This window comes from Lissotriton vulgaris, chromosome 3_1 (assembly GCF_964263255.1).
Source record: "Lissotriton vulgaris chromosome 3_1, aLisVul1.2, whole genome shotgun sequence".
Taxonomy (NCBI): Eukaryota; Metazoa; Chordata; class Amphibia; order Caudata; family Salamandridae; genus Lissotriton; species Lissotriton vulgaris.
This window is the reverse complement of record NC_141689.1, coordinates 1,190,802,453-1,190,825,332: the sequence shown is the minus strand read 5'-3', so window position 1 is coordinate 1,190,825,332 and position 22,880 is coordinate 1,190,802,453.

The following is a 22,880-nucleotide window of genomic DNA, read 5'->3' as shown; positions in this document are numbered from 1 at the left end:
TCTGCAACATATCGAATATCCATGTTAGCATTCCACATGGACAGAATAACTGGATTATAATCATTTATATATTTTTACTCTTCACTTCTTCTAAAATTATTGGTATTCTTTGGAGACTTTCTTGTCAAAGTATGTTGCATAGATGACATAAAACTGTTTACCCTTCCTTTGGATATTACAGGAAGTGGAAAACCAAAACGACATTTGGTATAAAACTTTTCCTTTGACTTACACTTTCGACTACAGTATTTCCCACAACGATGGCTTTGGAATCGTAAGACTTGTTGTCTTAAGTTCTTTTCTTCTGTGCTTTTGGGTATAGCACATGTAGCATATTCTTCAATAACAGACAACACAGTATCATCCGAATCTGTTCTGAATTTGGGGGCATCTTTGATCCATATTAGAATATGTATGTGAGGTGCACCTCTTGCTTGAGACTCCGTTCTCCAAAAGAAATGCACAACCTCTCCAAGAGGAGGATTTCTTTTTATTGGTGATAAAAGACATCATAGCTTCGAATCTATGATTGAAATATCTGGATACATTAACTGGATCAAAAGAGCACAATTCTCCAGGTGTCTTGTATTCAATATTTACTATATTTGGATTTGCCTCTTGAAGAAATTGAAGTAAATCATTCCAAGCATATTCAGCACAGCTTAGAGTGAGGAACCATGTAGGAGTTCCTAAGTTCCTTAGCATACATTTAAGTTCTCCATGACGACGGTACCAGTACTCATTAGCACCACGCTGACATGCCATGAGATTAATCAGCTGAGATTCCAAAACATTATCTTTCTGGTGTACTTTATCCATAAATTCCTTTGCTGAAACATTTTGCAGATTTACACCTGTTTTCAATATACGGTTGACTGCATAAGAAAGTCCAGACAAGTCACTCTCAAACAAAAGATGAAACATATACGGAATACATTGTCGAAATCTTGGATCTTCTGCATACAATCTTGATGTCCGGTATTCAGATGCAGGAATCTGCACAGGTCGTTCATCATATCGTCCTCCTTTTCCTGTTGGAAACAACTAAGGGAAACAACGAGCTTCCAAGCTTTCTTCCCATACACTCATGGGACTTCCCTTTACTTCTTTCATTTGGAATAACTCAATAGTATTCCCCATCACGTCTTTGGAATGAAGTTGATGAACACTTTAATGTTCATAGTTTTCTTCAGTTCTGGACATATCCACTTTTTCAATTTGTCCAGTTGATGAGTCAGTATCTTCTTCTAAAGTTATTTCTTCTTCTCCCACATACTCATTTTTATAGTACTGATTATTTTTTACCAGATACAACATTGTCTTTTTCACTTTCCTAACATCTTCTAATTCTTGCCAGATTTTCTTACTCTTAATAGGAACGCCATTAACTAGAATAACTAGAGGTTTATCTTCTATATTTTCTACACCAATTGTTTCAATATTTTTCTTTAAATCTAGAGGCAAATATACAACTCTTCCCTTTAATCCTCTCTGTAAATCTGAAGGAGGCAATGTCCCTGTCTTAGGCTCCATACGAACAATAGCCTGAAATTGATGCACACATTGAATAAGAATAGTGTTAGAAAGTATACCAGACAGGAGCTGTGTACACTTCTTCTTTATTCGCAACTTCCACAGTGCCACCTGGTTACAGAACACCTCAGTACATCACTCTCTTCAAGATCAGTCTCCACTGTGAACATTCTAAAGCAGCATCCAAGGGAAGGAACGTACCAAGGGAGGAAGGATAGGGAGGGGTGGAGGAAGATACCAAGTACTGGATAATAATATGTATATAACCTTAACCTGTGTAGGGCTAGCGCATAGCCCAACATTAATCATAGGATAAATAACAACCTATGTTATGTACACAATTACCTTGTGAATATGGCCATTTAGCAACCAGTAATATGTACATTAAAACTTATGTATTATAACACATCTTCCTTCCTAACGAAAATGCAAGAAGAAAATAATTGTCTACAATATACATTAGTACATCCTATAGTCCTTGTGCCAGTTAGGTGCATTGGTAACTCTCTTGGTGTGCACCCTTTGGTCAGTGGATTTCCGAAAGATCCCCTGTGCAGGGGTTCCTGGGTCATGACACCTTGCCAAACGGTTCATGCTCCAGTTCTGTCTATTCTCTAATGTTACGATGTTGTTTTTAACTTCTACGATCTTCTTGGGCTTTAAGCATTTGGATTCGAAATTTCCTGAAACGTTCGGTCTCCTTACCATTACCATCTCTCCAACTGCCCAATTTTGTGCTTTGCATCCATGTCTATTATCATATTGTTCTTCATATTTGGCCAGATGAGATTGTATTTTCCCTCTGGCTTCTTCAAACGAGTGATCCGAATATTCTCCACCTCCTATCGATGAAGGGAAGAATTTGGTATCAGCTTCCTTCTTCTTAGGGAACAGAAAGGAGATATTCCAGTTACTGTGTTTGGAGTTGTGTAGAAGGCCCATAATAGCTCTCTGATAGATTTTTCTACCGGAACATTATTGGCACATGCTAACTGGATGTTCTCCTTGATCATTCTATTTACTCTTTCGATCATGCCATTTGCCTGCGGGCAGTACAGTGCTGTTTTGAGATGTGTGATCTTGAGCTTCTCCAAGAATTCCGACATTGCTGATGATGTGAGCTGTACTCCGTTATCCGTGACCAATTCCGAGGGAATACCTTCATTGGAGAACGTGTTGCTCAAGAATTCTATCAAGGATTCGGTAGTGATATCATTGACCATTTTAGTCACCACCGAGTGTGAATGGAAGTCTGTCAACGTGAAAATAAATTGTCTATTCATTCCTGATCAGTTGATCGGGCCTATGATATCTAGCGCCAGTTTGTCCCATGGCTTATTCAGGATAGACGCAGGTGATAGTGGGACCTTCTCAATATGTTTGGACTTGTCACTGTTTGCGCAGGAGCAGCAGTTCTTCACCTTGCTTTCCACCCATGAATCCATGCCAGAAAACCAGTAATGCTCCCTGAGTCTGTTCTTTGTAAGGCTTCTCCCTAAATGTCCTTCGTGGACCAGATCGATAAGTTTGTCTATTATGATCTTTGGGGTATTATTTTGTCCTTTCTCCAGAGCAAATCTTCATTCAGACTTATTTCATGTTTCACTTCCCAGATTTTGCTCACTTCGTCATCGACTTCATTTCGACTCTTAGGCCACCCATTTACAGTCAGATCCTTCAATTTGCAGATAGTTGGGTCGTTGTTCATACTTTAAGCCCATTCCTCCTTCCTAATGGTACTTGAATGTACTTGTAAGATGGGGAATTTGTTGTCCTCAAACTGCTCCACCTTATCCAAAGGTGCTCTTGATAAAAAGTCTGCTGCTTTGTTATGGTCTCCGGCAAGAAACTCCACTTTGAAGATAAAACTTTCTAATCCTAACATCCACTTGGCAATTTTGGGTGTGCAACTGGTAGCCCCCTTAAAACTAAAAATGTACATCAAAGGTTTATGATCCGTTCGGATGGTGAATTTAATGCCCCAAAGGTAAAACTTGAAATGTCTCACTGTCCAGAAACAGGCAAGTGCCTCATTTTCTATTACTGAATAGTTTTTTTCTGCACTACCCAGGGTGCGAGAGGCGAAAGCCACTATTCTTTCTCTGCCAGCGATGACTTGAGACAAGGTAGCTCCTAACCCTTTGTTACTGGCATCCGTGGTAAGTATTGTTTTCCTTGACGGATCAAAGTTACACAGATATGGGGCATTAAGAATAGCTGACTTGATGGCCTCAAATGCATTCTGGTGTATTTCTGACCATTTGAATTGGGCATGACTCTTAGTGAGATCTCTGAGATCTCCTGCAATGTCCGCACATTTTTTTTGCATACTTTGCCATATACTCCGCTAGACCCAAAAAAGACAGTAATTCTTGTTTGTTTGTGGGGGCTTGGGCTTTTTCTATGGCCTCCAGGAGGCTGAGCTTAAGACGGAAACCTTCTTTAGAAATTGAGTGCCCCAAGTAACCTACAGACCCCACCCCGATCCTGCATTTCTTTTCATTGAGGGTGAGACCTGCTTCTTTGAACTTCCCAACTGACCTGAGATACGTATCATGTTCCTCATTAGTGGCACCATATAAAAAACATCATCTTAGAAGCATGTAGTATGAGGAATTCCCTCCAAGATGTGCTTCATGATCTTCTGAAATACCGCAGCCGCGGAAGCCAGCCCGAACGGTTTACGGAGGAACATGAAGGAACCTAAAGGTGTGGTGAATGTAGTGAGTTCCCTTGACTCAGGGTGTAGCTCCACCTGGTGATAAGCGCTTGATAAGTCTAGGACACTAAAGCAACTTGCCTCCCCAATGGTGCTCAATGCTTCGTGAATACGGGGAAGTGGGAATCTTTCCACAATGACGTTGTCATTGAGGTCTCTGAGGTCTATGCATAATCTTATCCCATTATTATCGGCCTTCTTAGCAATAACCACCGGGGAAACCCATGCACTGCAATCTACAGGCCTGATAACTCCCAGTTTTTGCAGTCTGTCCAGCTCCTCCCTTAACCCCTTCCATGCTCATGACGGAACGGTTCCGTCATGAGCGTCGGTTGGCCTGTGCTTATGACGGAACCGTTCCGTCATGGTTCCATAGACCCAATGGAACGTTCAGCACCGTAGCAAAATTCGTGCAGCACAGAAGGGGTTAAAGGTTCAGCCATTAAGTGTGGTATGGGCCTAGTTTTGTGGGCGATAGGTTTAGCGTTGGGTTTTAGTTTAATCTTGTGTTGGAAGTTTTTAAGGAGCCCCAATTCTGCGGAGAAAACTTCCGGGAAATCTTTAACCCACCTGTCAGAACTAGGCAAGTCCATTGAAAGAACCTGCTCCTGGCCATTGGGATTGAGTATTATGCCCAGTTCTTTTTGGTGTTGCCACCCCAGTAGGTTGGACCCTTCCTCAACAATGTAAACCTTACCTAGGATGGAACGGTCTTTAAAGGTGATGTGGGAGTTCAACATACCCTTGACTGGAATGAGTCCTTTTGTGTAGCTACGTGGATTGATATCCGCTCCCAACAAATCCCTTTCATCACATATATTAATATTTTTAAAATCCGATAAATTCATCAATGTGAATGGAGAACAAGAGTCTGCGTACATTTTAACTAACTTCCCATCTATTCTGACCTCACATTGGGGATACTCTATTTGATTGATCTCTTCAGACTCTTTTATTTGAAATACAATTTTGTTAATGGACTGTACTTTTCTCTCTTGTGGACTTTAGGGGAAAAATAACTCGGACTAGGACTATGGCAAAGCCTTGATAAATGACCTTTTTTATTACATTTCCTGCACATAGCTGAAATAGCAGGACATGTGGGGTTATTGGTCAGATGATTATTGCTGCCACAACGGAAGCACTTGAGTTTGTTAGTAGCAGGGGGTATGTATTTCTCAGCTTGGGAGTGTTTATCCCCTTTGATCTTTAAAACTTGTCCCTCCTCTGAGGCTTCCTCTATTTCAGACACTAAATTACCTTCAGCGTTGGTGTGTTCCCCTTGATTAGATTTAGGTCTTATTTCTTTTATGCATTTCGCTGTGTGCTCTATGGATTTAGCTATTTCAATAGCTTCATCGAGGTCAGGTTGTTTTTGGAGTAACTTCTCTTGAATCCTGCTATTGCTAGTGCATCTCACCATTTGGTCTCTTATGAGGGAATCATTAAGATCCCCAAATTGGCAATGAACACTTGGACCCCTCAACACTGCCACGCAGCTAGCAATACTCTCATCCTTCCCTTGGACTCTACAAAACAATTTGTGGCGTTCAAGTACAATGTTTATCTTGTCCCCAAAATGGATAACCAACTTAGGGCCAGATGTAGGAGCCCTAATACCGGTCGGTAACGGCCAAATTCGGCCGTTACCGACCGGTATTAGGGTTTTCTGATGTAGGGGGCCTATATTTTACCGATTCTGTAAATTTACCGAATCGGTAAATTTACAAAATCGGTAAAATACCGAATCGGTATATTTACCGATTCAGAAAATCCACATGTATGTGACACTCCTAAGAGTGCCACAGGCCCTTAAGAGTCGGTATTTTACCACCCAATCCTATTGGGTGGTAAAATACTGAATTCAGGTGTGCATGCACATCTGTGCATGCACACCTGTGCAATGTGACACACAGACATGCCCTTAGGGCATGTATGTGTGCCACATGTAACACAAGCCTGTATTTGGGGTGCTAGAGGGTGTCAAAGTGACACCCCCTGCACCCTTGCAGGATTCGGAATTTACCGATTCGGTAAATACCGAATCGGTATTGCCCATTGATTCCTATGGGCTTCAAGGCTCATAGGAATCAATGGGCAATTTCGATTCGGTTTTTACCGAATCGGTTAATACCGAATGTTAACGATTCGGTAATTCAAAATTAAAAATTAGCTACATCTCCCTCCTTCTAATTTACTGATTCATAAATACCGAATCGGTAAAATTCGGTATTTATGAGTCGGTAAATTAGAGTTACCTACATCTAGCCCTTAATCAACGATACTTCATACACATTAGATGCGTCCTCCAATTCTGCTTCAGGTAAAGTGTCGAATATCTTCCTGCCCCGGTTACCAAGATTGTGGAGGAGAACATGTTGCCTTCTAAATGCATTAAATTTCTCCCCCCGATCGCAATTAAATATGACTCAAACACTCTCACCCATTCTTTTAATGGCATGTTGGGTTCCCCACATTCGTTTAAAAAAGGTGTGGGTTGTGCCATATTGGAGCAGCCATAATGGTTATATGTAGTACAACGTATTTCACAATAACACTGGCAGGTATATACTACTAGTACTGTAGCCAAGAAATAAATACTCCGTGCAGGAAAGGAAAACACTTAAGAATGGCTTAACACTATATTACATGCCAGCTAACGTACTATAAGCAATTTTTCAAAATTATGAAATGTTGAATCACAGTAGAAGACCCTTATCATTCCCTGTATGAGCCGGTTGCCTTATAACATTGCTCATTGTATCACAAAGGTGTGCCTGTCAGTGTTAAAAATTCACCATAGCCCAAATTAATGCTCAGACAGGCTAGATTATGAATAACCAGCTGTGCCTGTCAGCGAGAGGGAGTTGAGCAGCCCAGAATATGTAATCAGAATGCTTATTTAACTTGAAATTCCAAAACTTTGTGCAGGCAGAATAGCTTTGAATACAAAAAAACTGAGCCTGTCAGCGAGTATGGTGTAGGCAGGAGACAGGCTTATTTTTAATGAAAGGCTGAGCCTGTCAGCGAGTATGGTGTAGGCAGCAGACAGGCTCATTTGTAAATAAAGGCTGAGCCTGTCAGTGGGTAGGTGTGATTAAACAAAAAGTGGTTCTGTCGGGTGGCTTAACGAATTACTTTAACACCTTGGCTGCTAAGGCTTTTCCCCCCCTGTGCTGGACTATGAGTTTTCCCATTGTTCATGACGAGCTCAGCTCGTCATCAGCAAAGCTCCAGTGTGCCTCATGACGAGCTGAGCTCGTCATGAGCATGGAAGGTGTTAAGTACAGGCTGTGTTAGCTCATAAATTATTGAGAAGAATGATAATCAATTACATTCAAATACACCTCTCTGAGAACAGATTTAGTTCAAGGTTTTTATGTATGAAAAAGTCACCATTGTAATGCACTGGAATTTCTTCATTCCAATTCAAATTCAATAACAGTTAAAAACATGTGAAGAGTGACTGTGTGTGAACACAGTGAATAGTGAAACAAATTAAGTGACACTTATTTACAAATCTATACAGTATTGTACATGGGTAAGTGAGGGGGGGGTTTGGATGCAAAGTCTTTGATTTTGGCGGTCAGAGTTCTGAATGAGTGCTCCAAGGACACAGATGGTTTTGGCACGCTTGAGTAACCCCAGTGGGTAACCTCGTTCCCGTAGGCGATTGGTGAGTGTTTCACATTCTTTGAAGAAATCTGTTTTTTTAGTGCAATTGCGTCTCATTCGTAGATATTGCCCGAAGGGCAAGTTATCTCGTAGGTTGCGAGGGTGGTGAGAGTTATATTGCAACAGGGTAACAGTCACTCTTCACATGTTTTTAACTGTTATTGAATTTGAATTGGAATGAAGAAATTCCAGTGCATTACAATGGTGACTTTTTCATACATAAAAACCTTGAACTAAATCTGTTCTCAGAGAGGTGTATTTGAATGTAATTGATTATCATCTTCTCAACAATTTATGAGCTAACACAGCCTGTACTTAAAGTAATTCGTTAAGCCACCCGACAGAACCACTTTTTGTTTAATCACACACACCCAGGTTCTGAGGGACACAGGGTTACCCCTTTTTGTTAAACCTGTCAGTGGGTAGGGCAGAGACAGCCTGAACCTTTTAACTCCTCTGGCAGACCATGGTTAATAAATGCCACATGAGGCACCGAAGCGGTTAAAATCTAAAGCGCTGACTGCTTGATGCTGTAACAGGTGAAAGATAGAGCGCTGGGGGCTGGATAATCAAAGTTCACTGCCCTCTAGCGCCATGGACGCTCTATCGCACCCTCTTCAGCTGATGGTAGAGCAGCTGACTGGAAATGAGACGCTCGAGACAGGCAGAGCGTAGGAATGCCTCACAACCTCAGTGATGACTGAAAGTCTTCGTTCGTCATGCGCTCTTACACGGAATTCCTCATTAACTAGAAGTCCCTCTCATAACAAGCTCCGGTTTCCTCACCAGATAAAATACCGGCAATGTTTATATATAATTGTGAAGGCTTTCCTTAAAATAGTTTTACAACAGCAGGCGCTCCCTTCACGCTGGGCTACACGCGAAGCAGGTTAATTTCGCTCCGGTTTCCTCACAAGATGATATCCCGGCAATGTTTATTTAGTATTGTGAAGACTTTCCTCAAAATAGCCTTCCAACGGCAGGTGCTCCTTTTACGCTGGGCTAACCGCGAAGCAGGTCAATTTAGCTCCGGTTTCCCCACAAGATAAAATACCGGCAAAGTTTATTTAGTATAGACTGCGCTTCCAACATAAGCTTATCTTCACGCTCGGCTGGAGGTATTTTCACAAATGATCAAACTGGCGATCGCGCTCCTTACAAGGAGAGGATTATTCAGTAATGTAAATCTCTAGAAACACCAAGCCAGTAACGCTCGAGGCCACAATAGTAGGGTTCTTTCAAAGGACAATTAACAACAAAGGCAGTCTCTTCACATGGCAAGTTTACATCATAAAAATTCAAATAACATCACTGCCAATGCTGATGTCGCTTAATATCTTCTTGAAGGAGAAGAGATGTCCGATGGTTTTGAGTTTAAACACAAATACCTTAACCTTGCGGGCCACAATATTATCCGGTGGATGACACAAAAGGGAAGGATGGCCGCTCTGCTCCCTCATGCAGACCAGACATCGCCAGTGTTGGAAAGTATACCAGACAGGAGCTGTGTAAACTTCTTCTTTATTTGCGACCTCCACAGTGCCACCTGGTTACAGGACACCTCAGTACATCACTCTCTTCAAGATCAGTCTCCACTGTGAACATTCTAAAGCAGCCTCAAGGGGAAGAAACGTATCAAGGGGGGAAGGATAGGGAGGGGTGGAGGAATATACCAAGTACTGGATAATAATATGTATATAACCTTAACCTCTGTAGGGCTAGCGCATAGCCCAACATTAATCATGGGATAAATAACAACCTATGTTATGCACACAATTACCTTGTGAATATGACCATTTAGCAACCAGTAATATGTACATTAAAACTTATGGATTATAACAAATAGACTCACAGGTATTTAAATCTATCAGTTCAGAAGGAATATTTACCAACTCAAGATTATTATGCACAGCTCTAACAGGCATTTTGTTCACGTCTAATTTGTTATAACAATATTTACAAATACGTTGATCAGAACCCAAATCAAAGCAATTCTCTACCAACAAATAAGTTGCAAAATCCTTCCACTCATTTTTATTTTCTCTTTCACTTTTTAAATGCAGATCAACAGTTCTAGTCTGATTTTTATAATGAGTTCGTCAACAACAAATACAAGAATAATTTGGCCTTTCACCTGAAATCACCTTAAACTTCATAATTTCTTGCTCAAATTTTTTTGTACTAGAATGTTGTACATTCTCTTCCACATTTCCTTCTGTTAATGTATCAGTTTCTGCACTGTCTTCCTCAGGACCAAAGTAACTAAACTCAATTTCTTCACAAACATTCATTACATCTGATACTGATCCACGCAAAAGAGCACTGTTCAACTTTTTTAACATTAGTGCTGGACTTTTTGCATAATACAATGTTCCTCATTAGAGTATGATGTACTGCTTACATACTGAAATGGTGAAAAACACTTTGACATACTTTTCTAGAAAGACAAGCCAGAGAATGACCTTGCAAACCAGTATTTTCTCTCACTCTGCAAGGGTCTAGTCCTTGCAACATCTTAATCTTTTGTTTAACACTTTTCTTAGTATAGACACGTAGGAAATTGTGTAAAAAATCTATAGATTCCTGTCGTACACTACAAATACTACTGCAATTCCAAGTGTACACTGGAGCTTTAGGACGTCTCCCTAAAACTTCATCAGCTAACACCTCTTCTGCATTTCTGGGAACAATTTTCTCTTTCGCAATAGGACAACCATTTCTAACCTCATAAGCTGGACCACTAGTGTCAACTGCATGCAACAAATCATTACTCTGAAAATAACTCTCTTAATTATAAAAAGGCTCAGAACTTGAACTGTCTTTCCATTCACCCAAGAAAGCATCAGAAAAATGAGTTCTGTTAATTAGTCTTCTCCACTTATTTTTCGCCTTCATTAAATGGATTGGTTTATCTAGTGATCAAATTCTATTGATTATTAAAATAAATATTTTCTTTTTTAATTCAAAAGCCTTCTCAACAATACTTTCAATATGTTTCTTCTTCTTATAAAATGCTGATTTTCTTTTACATTTCTTCATATCCTTCATTAAGTTTAAAACAACTCTATTTTAAAACATTCTTTTTCTGATTTCCTAAAATTGGTTCTTCCTCCTTTTACTATACAGTGTTTCTTTAGAACATGATTTCCCATCATTTATCTTTTTTCTTTTGTTTTTCTTTTTAGTTGCAGATACATTCTTTTTATTTTTCACATTCTCCACACTATTCCTAGTGCTTGAAAGTTTTTTTTTTAGAAAATCCTTTGTTGTCTTACCAGGAGTTTTTTTCTTTTTCACCACACATTGCTGTTCAGGTAAATCTTGTAGATGACTTTTCTTGAAATAATAAGCTTTTCTTTATTGTTTCCTTTAAAAGACTACATGTATAGTGTATAATGGTTTGAAGCAGTTCATGTTCTAAGGCCTACTTCACTGTATGACTACACGGGTACTGACTGAATGATTACAGGTCTGCAAGCACAGTACCTGACTGAATTTATAAGTGCTTGAGTTTTAGAGCAGTGACTGCATTAGCACATACTGCTGAATAGGTCCCTACAATAGTACAACAGCAGTGACAGAGTGTTTGGTGGAAGTGTAAGAATACAGAGTGGAGAATTGAAGATGTGAAAGACAAATGTGCAGGTGGATAGAAGACTGCATGTATAGTGCATAGGGGTTTGAAGCAGTCCATGTCCTAAGGCCTACTTTGCTGCATGAGTACTTGGGGACTGACAGAACGATTAGAGTACTGTAAGGAGAGTGTCTAAGAGAATATATAAGTGCTTGAGTTTTAGTGCAGTAAATAGATTAGTACATACCAGTGCAAGGGCAATGACAGAGTATTTGGTGGAACTGTAAGGATACAGACTGGGGAATTGAACATGTGAAAGACAAGTATGCAGGTGAATAGAAGACTACATGTATAGTGTATAAGGTTTTGAAGCACTTCATGTTCTAAGGCCTACTTTGCTCTATGAGTACTTAGGTACTGACTGAATGATTACAGTTCTGCAAAGACAGTGCCTCACTGAACTTATAAGTGCTTCAGTTTTAGCACAGTGAATGGATTAGCACATACTACTGAATTGATCACTACAATAGTGCACCAGCAGTGACAGAGTGTTTGGTGGAAGTGGAAGGATACAGAGTGGAGAATTGAAGATCTGAAAGACAAGTGTGCACGTGGATAGAAGACTGCATGCATACAGCACACAGGTTTTAAGCAGTCCTTGTCATAAGCACTACTTCACTACATGATTACTTGGGTACTGAGTAAATGATTACAGTACCATAAGGAGAGTGTCTGAGTGAATCTATAAGTGTTTGAGTTTTGGCACACTGAATGATCAGTACATACATCTGAATGGGTCACTACAACAGTGCAACAGCAGTGGCAGAGTGTTTGGTGGAAGTGTAAGAATACAGACTGGGGAATTAAAGATGTGAAAGACAAGTGTGCAGGTGGATAGAAGACTACATGTATAGTCAATGGGGGTTTGAAGCAGTCCATGTCCTAAGGCCTATTTTGCGGCAAGAGTACTTGGGTACTGACTGAATGATTACAGTTCTGCAAGGAGAGCGCCTGACTGAATTTATAAGTGCTTCAGTTTTAGTACAGTGAATTGATTAGTACATACTGCTGAATGGGTCGCTACAACAGTGCAACAGCAGTGACAGAGTGTTTGGTGGAAGTGTAACATTACAGACTGGAGAACTGAAAATGTGAAAAACAACCAAATCATTCTCTCTCAATTTTCTCAAATGGAAACTGAGTCACAGTTTGATTCTAGACAAATAACAGTACTTCTTATAAATAGAGTGTATAGATACTAACTGGGAAAATGTAGGCCTGAAACACAAGTGTGAATGTGGTTACACTACTACCTGCATACTGCATAGGAGTTTCAAGCACTGCATGCCCCAAAGACTGGCTCACTGCAACAGTACAAGTACTTATATTTCTGCAACCACATCAACCAACCAAATCATTCTCTCTCCATTTTCCCAAATGGACACTGACTCACAGTTTGATTCTAGACAAATAACAGTATTTCTTATAAATAGAGTGTATAGATACTGACTGGGGAAATGTAGGCCTGAAACACTATTGTGAATTTGGTTACACTACTACCTGCATACTGCATAGGAGTTTCAAGCAGTGCATGCCCTAAAGCCTGGCTCACTGCAACAGTACATGTACATATATGTCTGCAAACACATCAACCAACCAAATCATTCTCTCTCAATTCTCCCAACTGGGCACTGACTCACAGTATGATTCTAGACAAATAACAGTATTTCTTACAAATGGAGTGTATAGATACTGACTGGGGAAATATAGGCCTGAAACACAAATGTGAAGATGGTTACACTACTACTTGCATAGTGCATAAGAGTTTCAAGCACTGCATGCCCTAAAGACTGGCTCACTGCAACAGTACATGTACTTATATGTCTGCAAACACATCAACCAACCACATCATTCTCTCTCAATTTTCCCCAATGGACACTGACTCTCAGTGTGATTCTAGACAAATAACAGCATTTCTTATAAATGGAGTGCATAGATACTAACTGGGGAAATGTATGCCTGAAACACAAGTGTGAATTTGGTTACACTACTACTTACATAGTGCATAAGAGTTTCAAGCAGTGCATGCCCTAAAGCCTGGCTCACTGCAACAGTACATGTACTTATATGTCTGCAAACACATCAACCAACCAAATCATTCTCTCTTAATTTTCCCCAATGGACACTGACTCACAGTGTGATTCTAGACAAAATAACAGTATTTCTTATAAATGGAGTGCATAGATGATGACTGGGGAAATGTAGGCCTGAAACACAAGTGTGAATTTGGTTACACTACTATTTGCATACTACATAGGATTTTCAAGCACTGAATGCCCTAAAGACAGGCTCACTGCAACAGTACATGTACTTATATGTCTGCAAACACATCAACCAACCAAATCATTCTCTCCCAACGTTCTCAAATGGAAACTGACTCACAGTGTGATTCTAGACAAATAACAGTATTTCTTATAAATTGAGTGTATAGATACTGACTGGGGAAATGTAGGCCTGAAACACAAGTGTGAAGATGGTTACACTAGTACTTACATAGTGCATAGGAGTTTCAAGCACTGCATGCCCTAAAGCCTGGCTCACTGCAACAGTACATGTACTTATATGTCTGCAAACACATCAACCAACCACATCATTCTCGCTCAATTTTCCCCAATGGACACTGACTCTCAGTGTGATTCTAGACAAATAACAGCATTTCTTATAAATGGAGTGCATAGATACTAACTGGGGAAATGTATGCCTGAAACACAAGTGTGAATTTGGTTACACTACTACTTACATAGTGCATAAGAGTTTCAAGCAGTGCATGCCCTAAAGCCTGGCTCACTGCAACATTGCATATATTTATATGACTGCAAACACATCAACCAACCAAATCATTCTGTCTCAATTTTCCCAAATAGACACTGGCTCGTAGTGTGATTCTAGACAAATAACAGTAATTCATATAAATGGAGTGTATAGATACTGACTGGGGAAATATAGGCCTGAAACACAAATGTGAAGATGGTTACACTACTACTTGCATAGTGCATAAGAGTTTCAAGCACTGCATGCCCTAAAGACTGGCTCACTGCAACAGTACATGTACTTATATATCTGCAAACATATTAACCAACCAAACCATTCTCTCTTAATTTTCTCAAATGGACACTGACACACACTGTGATTTTAGACAAATAACAGTATTTCTTATAAATGGAGTGCATAGATACTGACTGGGGAAATGTAGGCCTGAAACACAAGTGTGAATTTGGTTACACTACTACTTGCATATTGCAAAACAAATTCTCTCCGAATGACTCCTAAATGCACACAGACTCACAATGTGATTCTAGACAAAAAATATTAAACCTTGCATTTTACATAAACACATTTACTAGTCTGGAAATGATAAGGTGACTAAACACATTCTATATATATAACTGCTGCATTTTACTAAACAATCCTGACTCATTTTGCAAATACATAATAAATCAATCAATCAGGACAATTATAGAGCGCGCTGCTCACCCGTGAGGGTCTCAAGGCGTGGAAGGGGGGGAGGGTTGGTGCTGCTACTGCTCGAAAAGCCAGGTCTTGAGGTGTTTCCTGAAGGTGAGATGGTCCTGGGTCATTCGTAGGTGTGCGGGGAGGGAGTTCCATGTTTTGGCTGCCAGGTAGGAGAATGATCTTCCCCCGGTGGTGGTTCTGCGAATCTGCGGGACGGTGGCGAGGGCGGGGCTGGCGTAGCGGAGCTGGCGGGTGGGGGTGTAGAACACGAGGCGGTTGTTGAGGTATTCGGGGCCCGTGTCGTGGAGCGCTTTGTGTGCATGGGTGAGGAGCCTGAATGTGATCCTCTTGTTGACGGGGAGCCAGTGCAGTAAGCAATTTGCTGCATTATTGGTGCCTAAATTACATCAAAAAAGTGATGCAATAGAACAACATAGAGGCACAAGGAGCTTGTAAATCTGCCCCAGAGTGTATGCAGCAGTGTATGTATACTGACTGGGAAATTGTAGATTTGAAACACAAGTCTGATTCTAGACAAGCAACACTATTAATTACTCTTGAAGGGCTAATATGACAGCACACATTCCAGAAATATAAATACTGCATTTTAGTGTACAACTATGAGTCATTTTGCAAATACAAAAGCAATAACTGGTTTCTAATTCAAAACTTGAAAAATGATAGGTTTTTAAGCAGTTATGTGTCTGTAAACACAAAACGTACAAAAATGCTTCTCTCAGAATGATTCCTAAATGCACACAGACTCACAGTGTGATTCTAGACAAAACATATTAGACCTTGCATTTTACCAAAACACATTTACTAGTATAGAAACGGTAAAGTGACTGCACACATTCTATGTATATAACTACTATATTTCAGTGCACAGCCCTGACTCATTTTGCAAATACATAAGCAATTTGCTGCATTATTTACGCCAACATTGTGTAAAAAAAGTGACGCAATGGCAGCACAAAGTGGCGCAAGGGGCTTGTAAATCTGCCCCAGAAAGTTTGCAGTCGTGTATGTATACTGAGTGGAAAATTGTAGATTTGAAAAACAAGTCAAATTCTAAACAAGCAACAGTATTAACTACTCTAGAACTGGAAAAGTGACTGCACACATTCTACATTTTTTAGTACTGCACTTTACTGTACAAAGCTGACTCACCAAACACATTAACTTACCAAATGATTTTATCAAAATGGTTATCCAAATGCAGACAAACTCAGAATATGATTCTACACAACTAAACTACTTCTTGCACTTTAGCAGGAAAAACACATTACTCTTATTAAAAACAAAATTCACCACATACATCCCCTTACAAGTTAACAAATCACATTTCAAATTGATTTGTAGATTAAAAAGAATGTCAGTCACACATCAGATTTTCCTATACAGAATGTCTGTACTTCACTGTTCTTAGCAAAACCAAAAAATGGCAAACTTTCCCTCTCAATCTACACATATATACATGTAAATAACAAATCAAATTGCTTCCCACATTATTCAAAAGCAAACACACATTTCTATTGGTTAAACATTTGAACCCTTTCCAAATGACATAACTTTGAACCCTACACCCAATTTGCTTTCTGCTGTTACCATAGTAACAGATCATGCAAAACTCAACTGGCCACAGAGGTCAAAAGTTCAGCACACTGTAACACACTCCTCCTCAACAACTTTAGACTCTGCATAGGTACTTACTTATAGGTTCCAATAAACACGAAGCCTCTTTTTATAACCAACCAACATCTAAACACATAAGCTTGAAAGATATCTGAAAAGTATATATTTTAAAAAAGTTTTACTTGCTTGGATGCGCGTACCAGATGCCTTAGAAATCGGGCAGCATACGCGGTACGATACGCGTACCCAATGCGTGCACACCAGAGGTCGCACTGAGCGCCACGCTCGGTACGTGCACCCTAACTTTACAGTAAAAAAAAACCCGGGTAGGTGGTGATCACCGGGTCTGGGGGGCCGTCACAGACCCCCTAATTTAAAAATGCTGTGCCCCGGGGAGGTGGCAGGCCCGGGGCGTGTGGGGGGACTCAAAACCCCCCACACAGGTTTTTAATTTTATTAAGATAAAGAAGGCCCAGGGGTGGCGGTCCCCAGGGCTGGGGGGGCCCCTCTGGCCCCCAACTACAATATATTTATAACAACACATATATCGGAGGGTCTAACAGAAAATTACGCACAATGTATCCTAAAAGGGTAACCTGGGACAACCTAAACCTATGTGTATCCAAAAAGGGTCATCCCCACAGTGGTCAGAGAAGGATGCCCATCAGTCACCACACGGAACCGCCCTTCATCATCTGGGATTCCGTCAAGACCACCACTGGGATAGCCAATCAACTATCACGGTCGGGGGTCCAGATGTAAAAAGGAACTCCACCGCCGATCAGTAAGGTCTAACTGTGGTCTTGCTTCTCAAATTCTGAGGATTTTAGTACACATATCAAAACGGAGGGACTGATGTTGCAGTGCTCAAAGGGTGTGAAAAATAATTAAAAAATAGGTGATAATAAAATAGGATGGGAGGGTACTAATAACTTTATTCAGGTGTTACCCGCCCTTCCAATGTTAAAAAGTAGTCAGTGACAGTCACTATTATTATTATTATTTCTTTATTTCGGCAATTTGCCATAAAAGATTGCACAAATACATACATAAGAATAAAAAAGAACATAAAAAAGAAGAACATGCCAGTTTGCTAATGTACAATCGTTTAAAATTTGACACAATGGATAAAATAATAACAACACATGCCTGCATGGTTGGATATGCTACCGTTGGATCGTGCAAGTAAATGGTAATGCATTTTTAATTACAGTTTTAAACCTATTTTGCTCCTCGCAATATAAACAGAATGAAGGAATCTACTGACACTAAAACAATGATCTGAGAAGTATCGGACTTAATTATTCTATATGCCAGATTACATGACCCAATTCCCAAAATGTTACACAAGGGTTTGATCCATTTTTTCCTGGCTTTGGAATATGCTGAAAAACAATATATGAACCTCATCCTCATTGTAATTTCCTTCACACATTAAGCAATTTCCACTTGCTACATGAGTTTCATCTTTAGTTTTCCTAGACCAGTTTTCCTTTATATAATTGGTCATAAGGTTTCCATACCTAAACTTCATAAATAGGGTCTTTGCAAGGGGGGGCTCAACTTCATCGAGGAAGACCTCAAAGAGGGGTTCGTCCTTAAAAGTTCCAAAGTTATTCACTAGAGTCCCACATCAGTTCCCATTGACTAATTGATAATTTATAAAGGACCAAAAGACATTTTTGACCATGATTTTAGTGTGTGTGGTAGCCTTTCTGGGGGCTCCCATAATTGTGGGAGGCCTAAGATGGAAAACCATGTTTTAATATGTTTGAGCCAGAGAATAGAGTTCAGTGAGTCTAAGCCCATTATTTCTTGTAACCCTTTCCTATAATCATCCAATTCTGGTGTCAGCCACAATCTTACCCAGAACATTAAAGGCCTGAGAATGGTGTAATGATCTGTCCTCTTAAAGTTCAGATCCAATTGAAGAGGCACTAAAGGGGTGCTTGTAGGAACCCTTACAGTGCTTCGCATAAATTTATTATCCATGGTGGAAAAGGTATCCTTCGCCGATGGCCCCCAGATCTCAGCCCCATAAAGAGCTGCAGGTTGAACTTTGAATTTAAAGAGTTCCATAACAGGTGTCACTGCCTTACTTGAACTTGCGTTGAGCTTACTAATGATTGGTGTAATGTTTTGGGCAAAAATAACCTTACTTTTCTGAATTTGGGGTTTCCAAGTAAATTTCGAGTCTATCTCAACCCCCAAATAAGAAAAGTGGTCCACTAATTCCAAATCCTGACCATCTAAAGTTAAGCACCCTTTATCCGGCCTACTTGGATTTAGGGCCATGCACTTTGTTTTATTTACATTAATTTCCAGCCCTTTCTTGTCACAGTATTCACTAAAGGAGTTAAGTAGCGCCTGGAGACCTTTCTTGGTTTGCGAAATCAAGATGGTATCATCCGCGAAAAGTAACACAGGCACCCTTTCTCCATTAAGTCGGGGCGAATCATTCGTGCAGCCCTCCAGATGAGCAGGGATGCCATTCACAAAAAGTGAAAATAGGGTTGGAGCCAGGACGCATCCTTGGCGAACGCCACGCTCTATTGGTATATTTTGGGTCAGTTCACCATTAGGACCCCATCTCACTTTAGCGAAATTCCTGGTGTGCAGCTCAATTATTTGAGCCAGAAGGCATCCTGGCATCCCAGCCTCGTCAAGGGACCTCCAAAGGAGATCCCGTGGCACTAAATCAATTGCCGCTCTCAAATCTACGAAAGCGACATATAAATGCCCTTTCCTAATTAAAACGTATTTCCAGTAAAGGCAGCAAAACTTAAAAACCTGGTCGATGGTACTGACCTTACTCCTGTACCCAGCTTGCAATTTTGTAAGTACCCTTTTCTCTTCTAGCCAATAATTTATACGGGTTAATATGTGCCTGGAAAATAATTTCTGCAGAATGTCCATTAGGCTAATCGGTCTATAATTAGAGGGTTCAGACCGATTGCCCTTTTTAAAAATTAAAACAATCTCGGCACCCCGCCAGCTATCTGGGAAGTTACAATTACTAGATAAGACATTAAATAGGTAGTTTACATAGGGTGCCCAGACCTTTATGTCGTGTTTATACAAGTCCCCGGGTATTTTATCAAGACCCGGGGCTTTGCCATTTTTCACTGCACTAATTGCCATTTCTGTTTCATCAATAGAGAAGTCTAGGCGCTCAATCTGGGGAGGGGCCCATGATGCTATCTTGCTACACTTATCTATACCACTATCAAATTTTTGATATAGAGTTGTGAAGTGATTCACCCATGTGGATTCATCGAGATATACATCTTTCACTATTCTGCCTACAGGGTTCCCGTTGGCGACTAGCCTCCAAAACCCTACAGTGTCCTTCGCTTTGGCGGCAACCAACATTTCTGCCCAGCTCGCCTCCTCCCATGCCTTCGCCTCCCTTGCTAGTTTAACATCATTTTGACTTTTGTTTTTTATGGCGATCATAAGCTCCCCCTTGGCTAGCCTACAAGACTTGTCGTACCATGCTTTGCCATGGGACAAGTTCCTTACATTTTGCTGCCTCTTCTTTGGCATTTTTGTTAATAGTGTTTTCAATGTCATAAAAAACTCCTTGTGCAATACCATAAATTGTTCTGTGGTGGTATCATGCCCTAACAGGGGTGCAAAGGTCGACTCAAACAGTGAGTATATTGCCGAGAGAGTGTCACCATGTTCTAGCACGTAAGGCCACTTTAAGGCTCGTCTATTGTTACTGACCAGTGTTTCATTGCATGAGACAGTATTATGTGCCTCTAGAGACAATGCATCACTGGACTTCTTAAACAAAAGTGCGTCTATAGTTAATTCAATAGGGTAGTGATCACTCTCTGATCTATCCTTCACCTCAAAGTCAACCATATACTGCCAGATGGATAATGAGACAACTACAAAGTCTAGGTTGCTTTTAGTGGCAGATCTTGAAAAGGTAGGCTTTTTTAAAACATCTGAGGGAAGGCGGCCATTACACGCCCTAAGACCGTGGTCAGCCATCAACTTCACTATTTGTACTGCCAAGGTGGAACATTTCACAGACTTAATGTTGTCCAACCGCTGGATGTTATTTACAAAATCTTCATCCTCGAAGACATCAATAAGTCCTGGGACAGGTTCGAAATTGCAGTTTAAATCACCACCTATTATAACTGCTTCTTTGCCAACCACCCTCCCCATGAATGAGTCTAGTTTAGCTAGGATAACCGATTCCTTGGTGTGGGGCAATGGCCTATTATAAACATTAAGTAAATAACACAGTCTCTCATCCACAGTTTTAATTTTAAGGGCCAAGATGTCTGGCGAGCTAGTATCCATAACTTCTATCCTAATCTTCAGGGTTACCTTAACCCAGATGATTAGGCCCCCAGAGGGCCTACCTCTAACTGAAGGAATAGCTCCAATGCCATATGATTTATAACCAACCCTGTGTGGTGTACCAATTGCCCCTGATTCCTGTAATAAACAGAGGTCACTGGAATCAATGTACTCCGCCCACTCGGGATCCCTTAAATTCTTAGTTACTCCCGCTATGTTCCATGAGATTAACGTCAATGGCGAATTGCTACTGCTACTAGAAAGTCCTACATTTGAAATAACTACATCCAGTAGTGGTGGCATCGGAAGAGTCAACACGTCTTGGGACAGTCTACATGCTTCATACTCCTCCCTTTGTAGGGCATGTCCCCTCACTCCCTGTTCAGCTGGTACTACCAGGCATCTCTCATCTTGTGGGAGCATAGGGGCTGCATCAATACCTAAACAGTGGGCAGCTCCCTCCCCGTAATCATTCCTATACTTTCTTCTAGGTTACTTTCTTCTGGGTTACATGTAATCATCATAGGCACAGTGCAGGGTGTAGTGGGTGTACCATTGGAACCAATTGTGCAACCTATCTTTGGGGTAAGTCAATCTACTCCTTCTAGACAACTGAACCTGTTGTAAGTTGGGGCCCCATTCCACCAATTGTGATTGCCCTGCCTGCCAATAACTGTCCATCCCCGAACATAGTGTCTACCCTTTGACCAGTTCCCTTCGTAATTAGAACGCGTCTGCAGGGGATAAAAAAATTTGAGTGGTCTAGCTTCGATTGATGAGTTCCCACCATAGGTGTTCCATGAGCATATGTGGTGTACCGTGTTTCGCTCTTCAAATGAAACAACAATACAATCACCTGGGATGGATTTATATGAGGGGTCTATCCATGGCACCCTTCGCACCATTAAGATTTTACTTTTTATATGGTTAGGTAAGGGCCTGTTTTCATTCAGCCAATGTGTTACTTTATTCTTCAGTGACCAAAAGGTTTCCTGATAGTGATTGCCTATTTCCGGTACCCCAGTTAACATTACTACATACGGCCTGGCATCTGGTGGAAGGTCTATAAAACCCCCCCGATGTTTCTCTGTTGTTTGGATCCCCTGTTGATTAGATTGATGGGCCTTAGTTTCTTTGACCCTCAGGACTGCGGTATCTTTATGAGCTGGTACAGGTTGTGCAGGCAATTCCTTAGATACATTCACTTTTGGGGTGCTAACATTAGTTACATGAACCTCGGATCGGGGTTTGGTTGTGTGTGTTGCTAGCGGTAATACTGGAGAAATAGCAGTAGGTGCTGGTTTAATTTTAGCAGCATCAGTTGTACTATTTGATTTACTTCCCACTATGCTAAGGCTTGATAAAGTTAAAATGCTCTTTTCCACCTCAATTAACTGGTTTTCTATACGTGATAATCTAACTTCCAGAGGGGTTAGGAGTTTTTTTAGTGTTTCCCATACAGTTTTTGGAAATTCCTCATTTCTTCCCTCCACCTTGCAGAGGGTCACCCCACCATTCTCGGCACCTATTAGGGGATCTTGCTCCCCATCTACTACGTCCAAATTAACCTCATCAACATTCGAACGATTTTTTACAACATTGGGGGACGCCTGATGGAACATACCACTCCCACCCCCTACATTAGTCTTCCCACCATTAAAATACTGGGCCTTTGCTACTTTAGCCTTTTTCCTAGCATAGGCAGATGTAATGTTACGTTTCCTTTTTTGGTTTGCACCCTCTTTACTTTCACACAAATTACTCACACACGCCCCATTTCCCTTCGGAATTGTCTCTGTGGGTACCCCCGGTACCAGATCCACCACATCCAAAGATAAACTCTGGTTGGTGGGTGGATGGAGTAACCCTGGACTAGGGGCTGACACGTGGGGGGTTATATCTGAAGTGTGA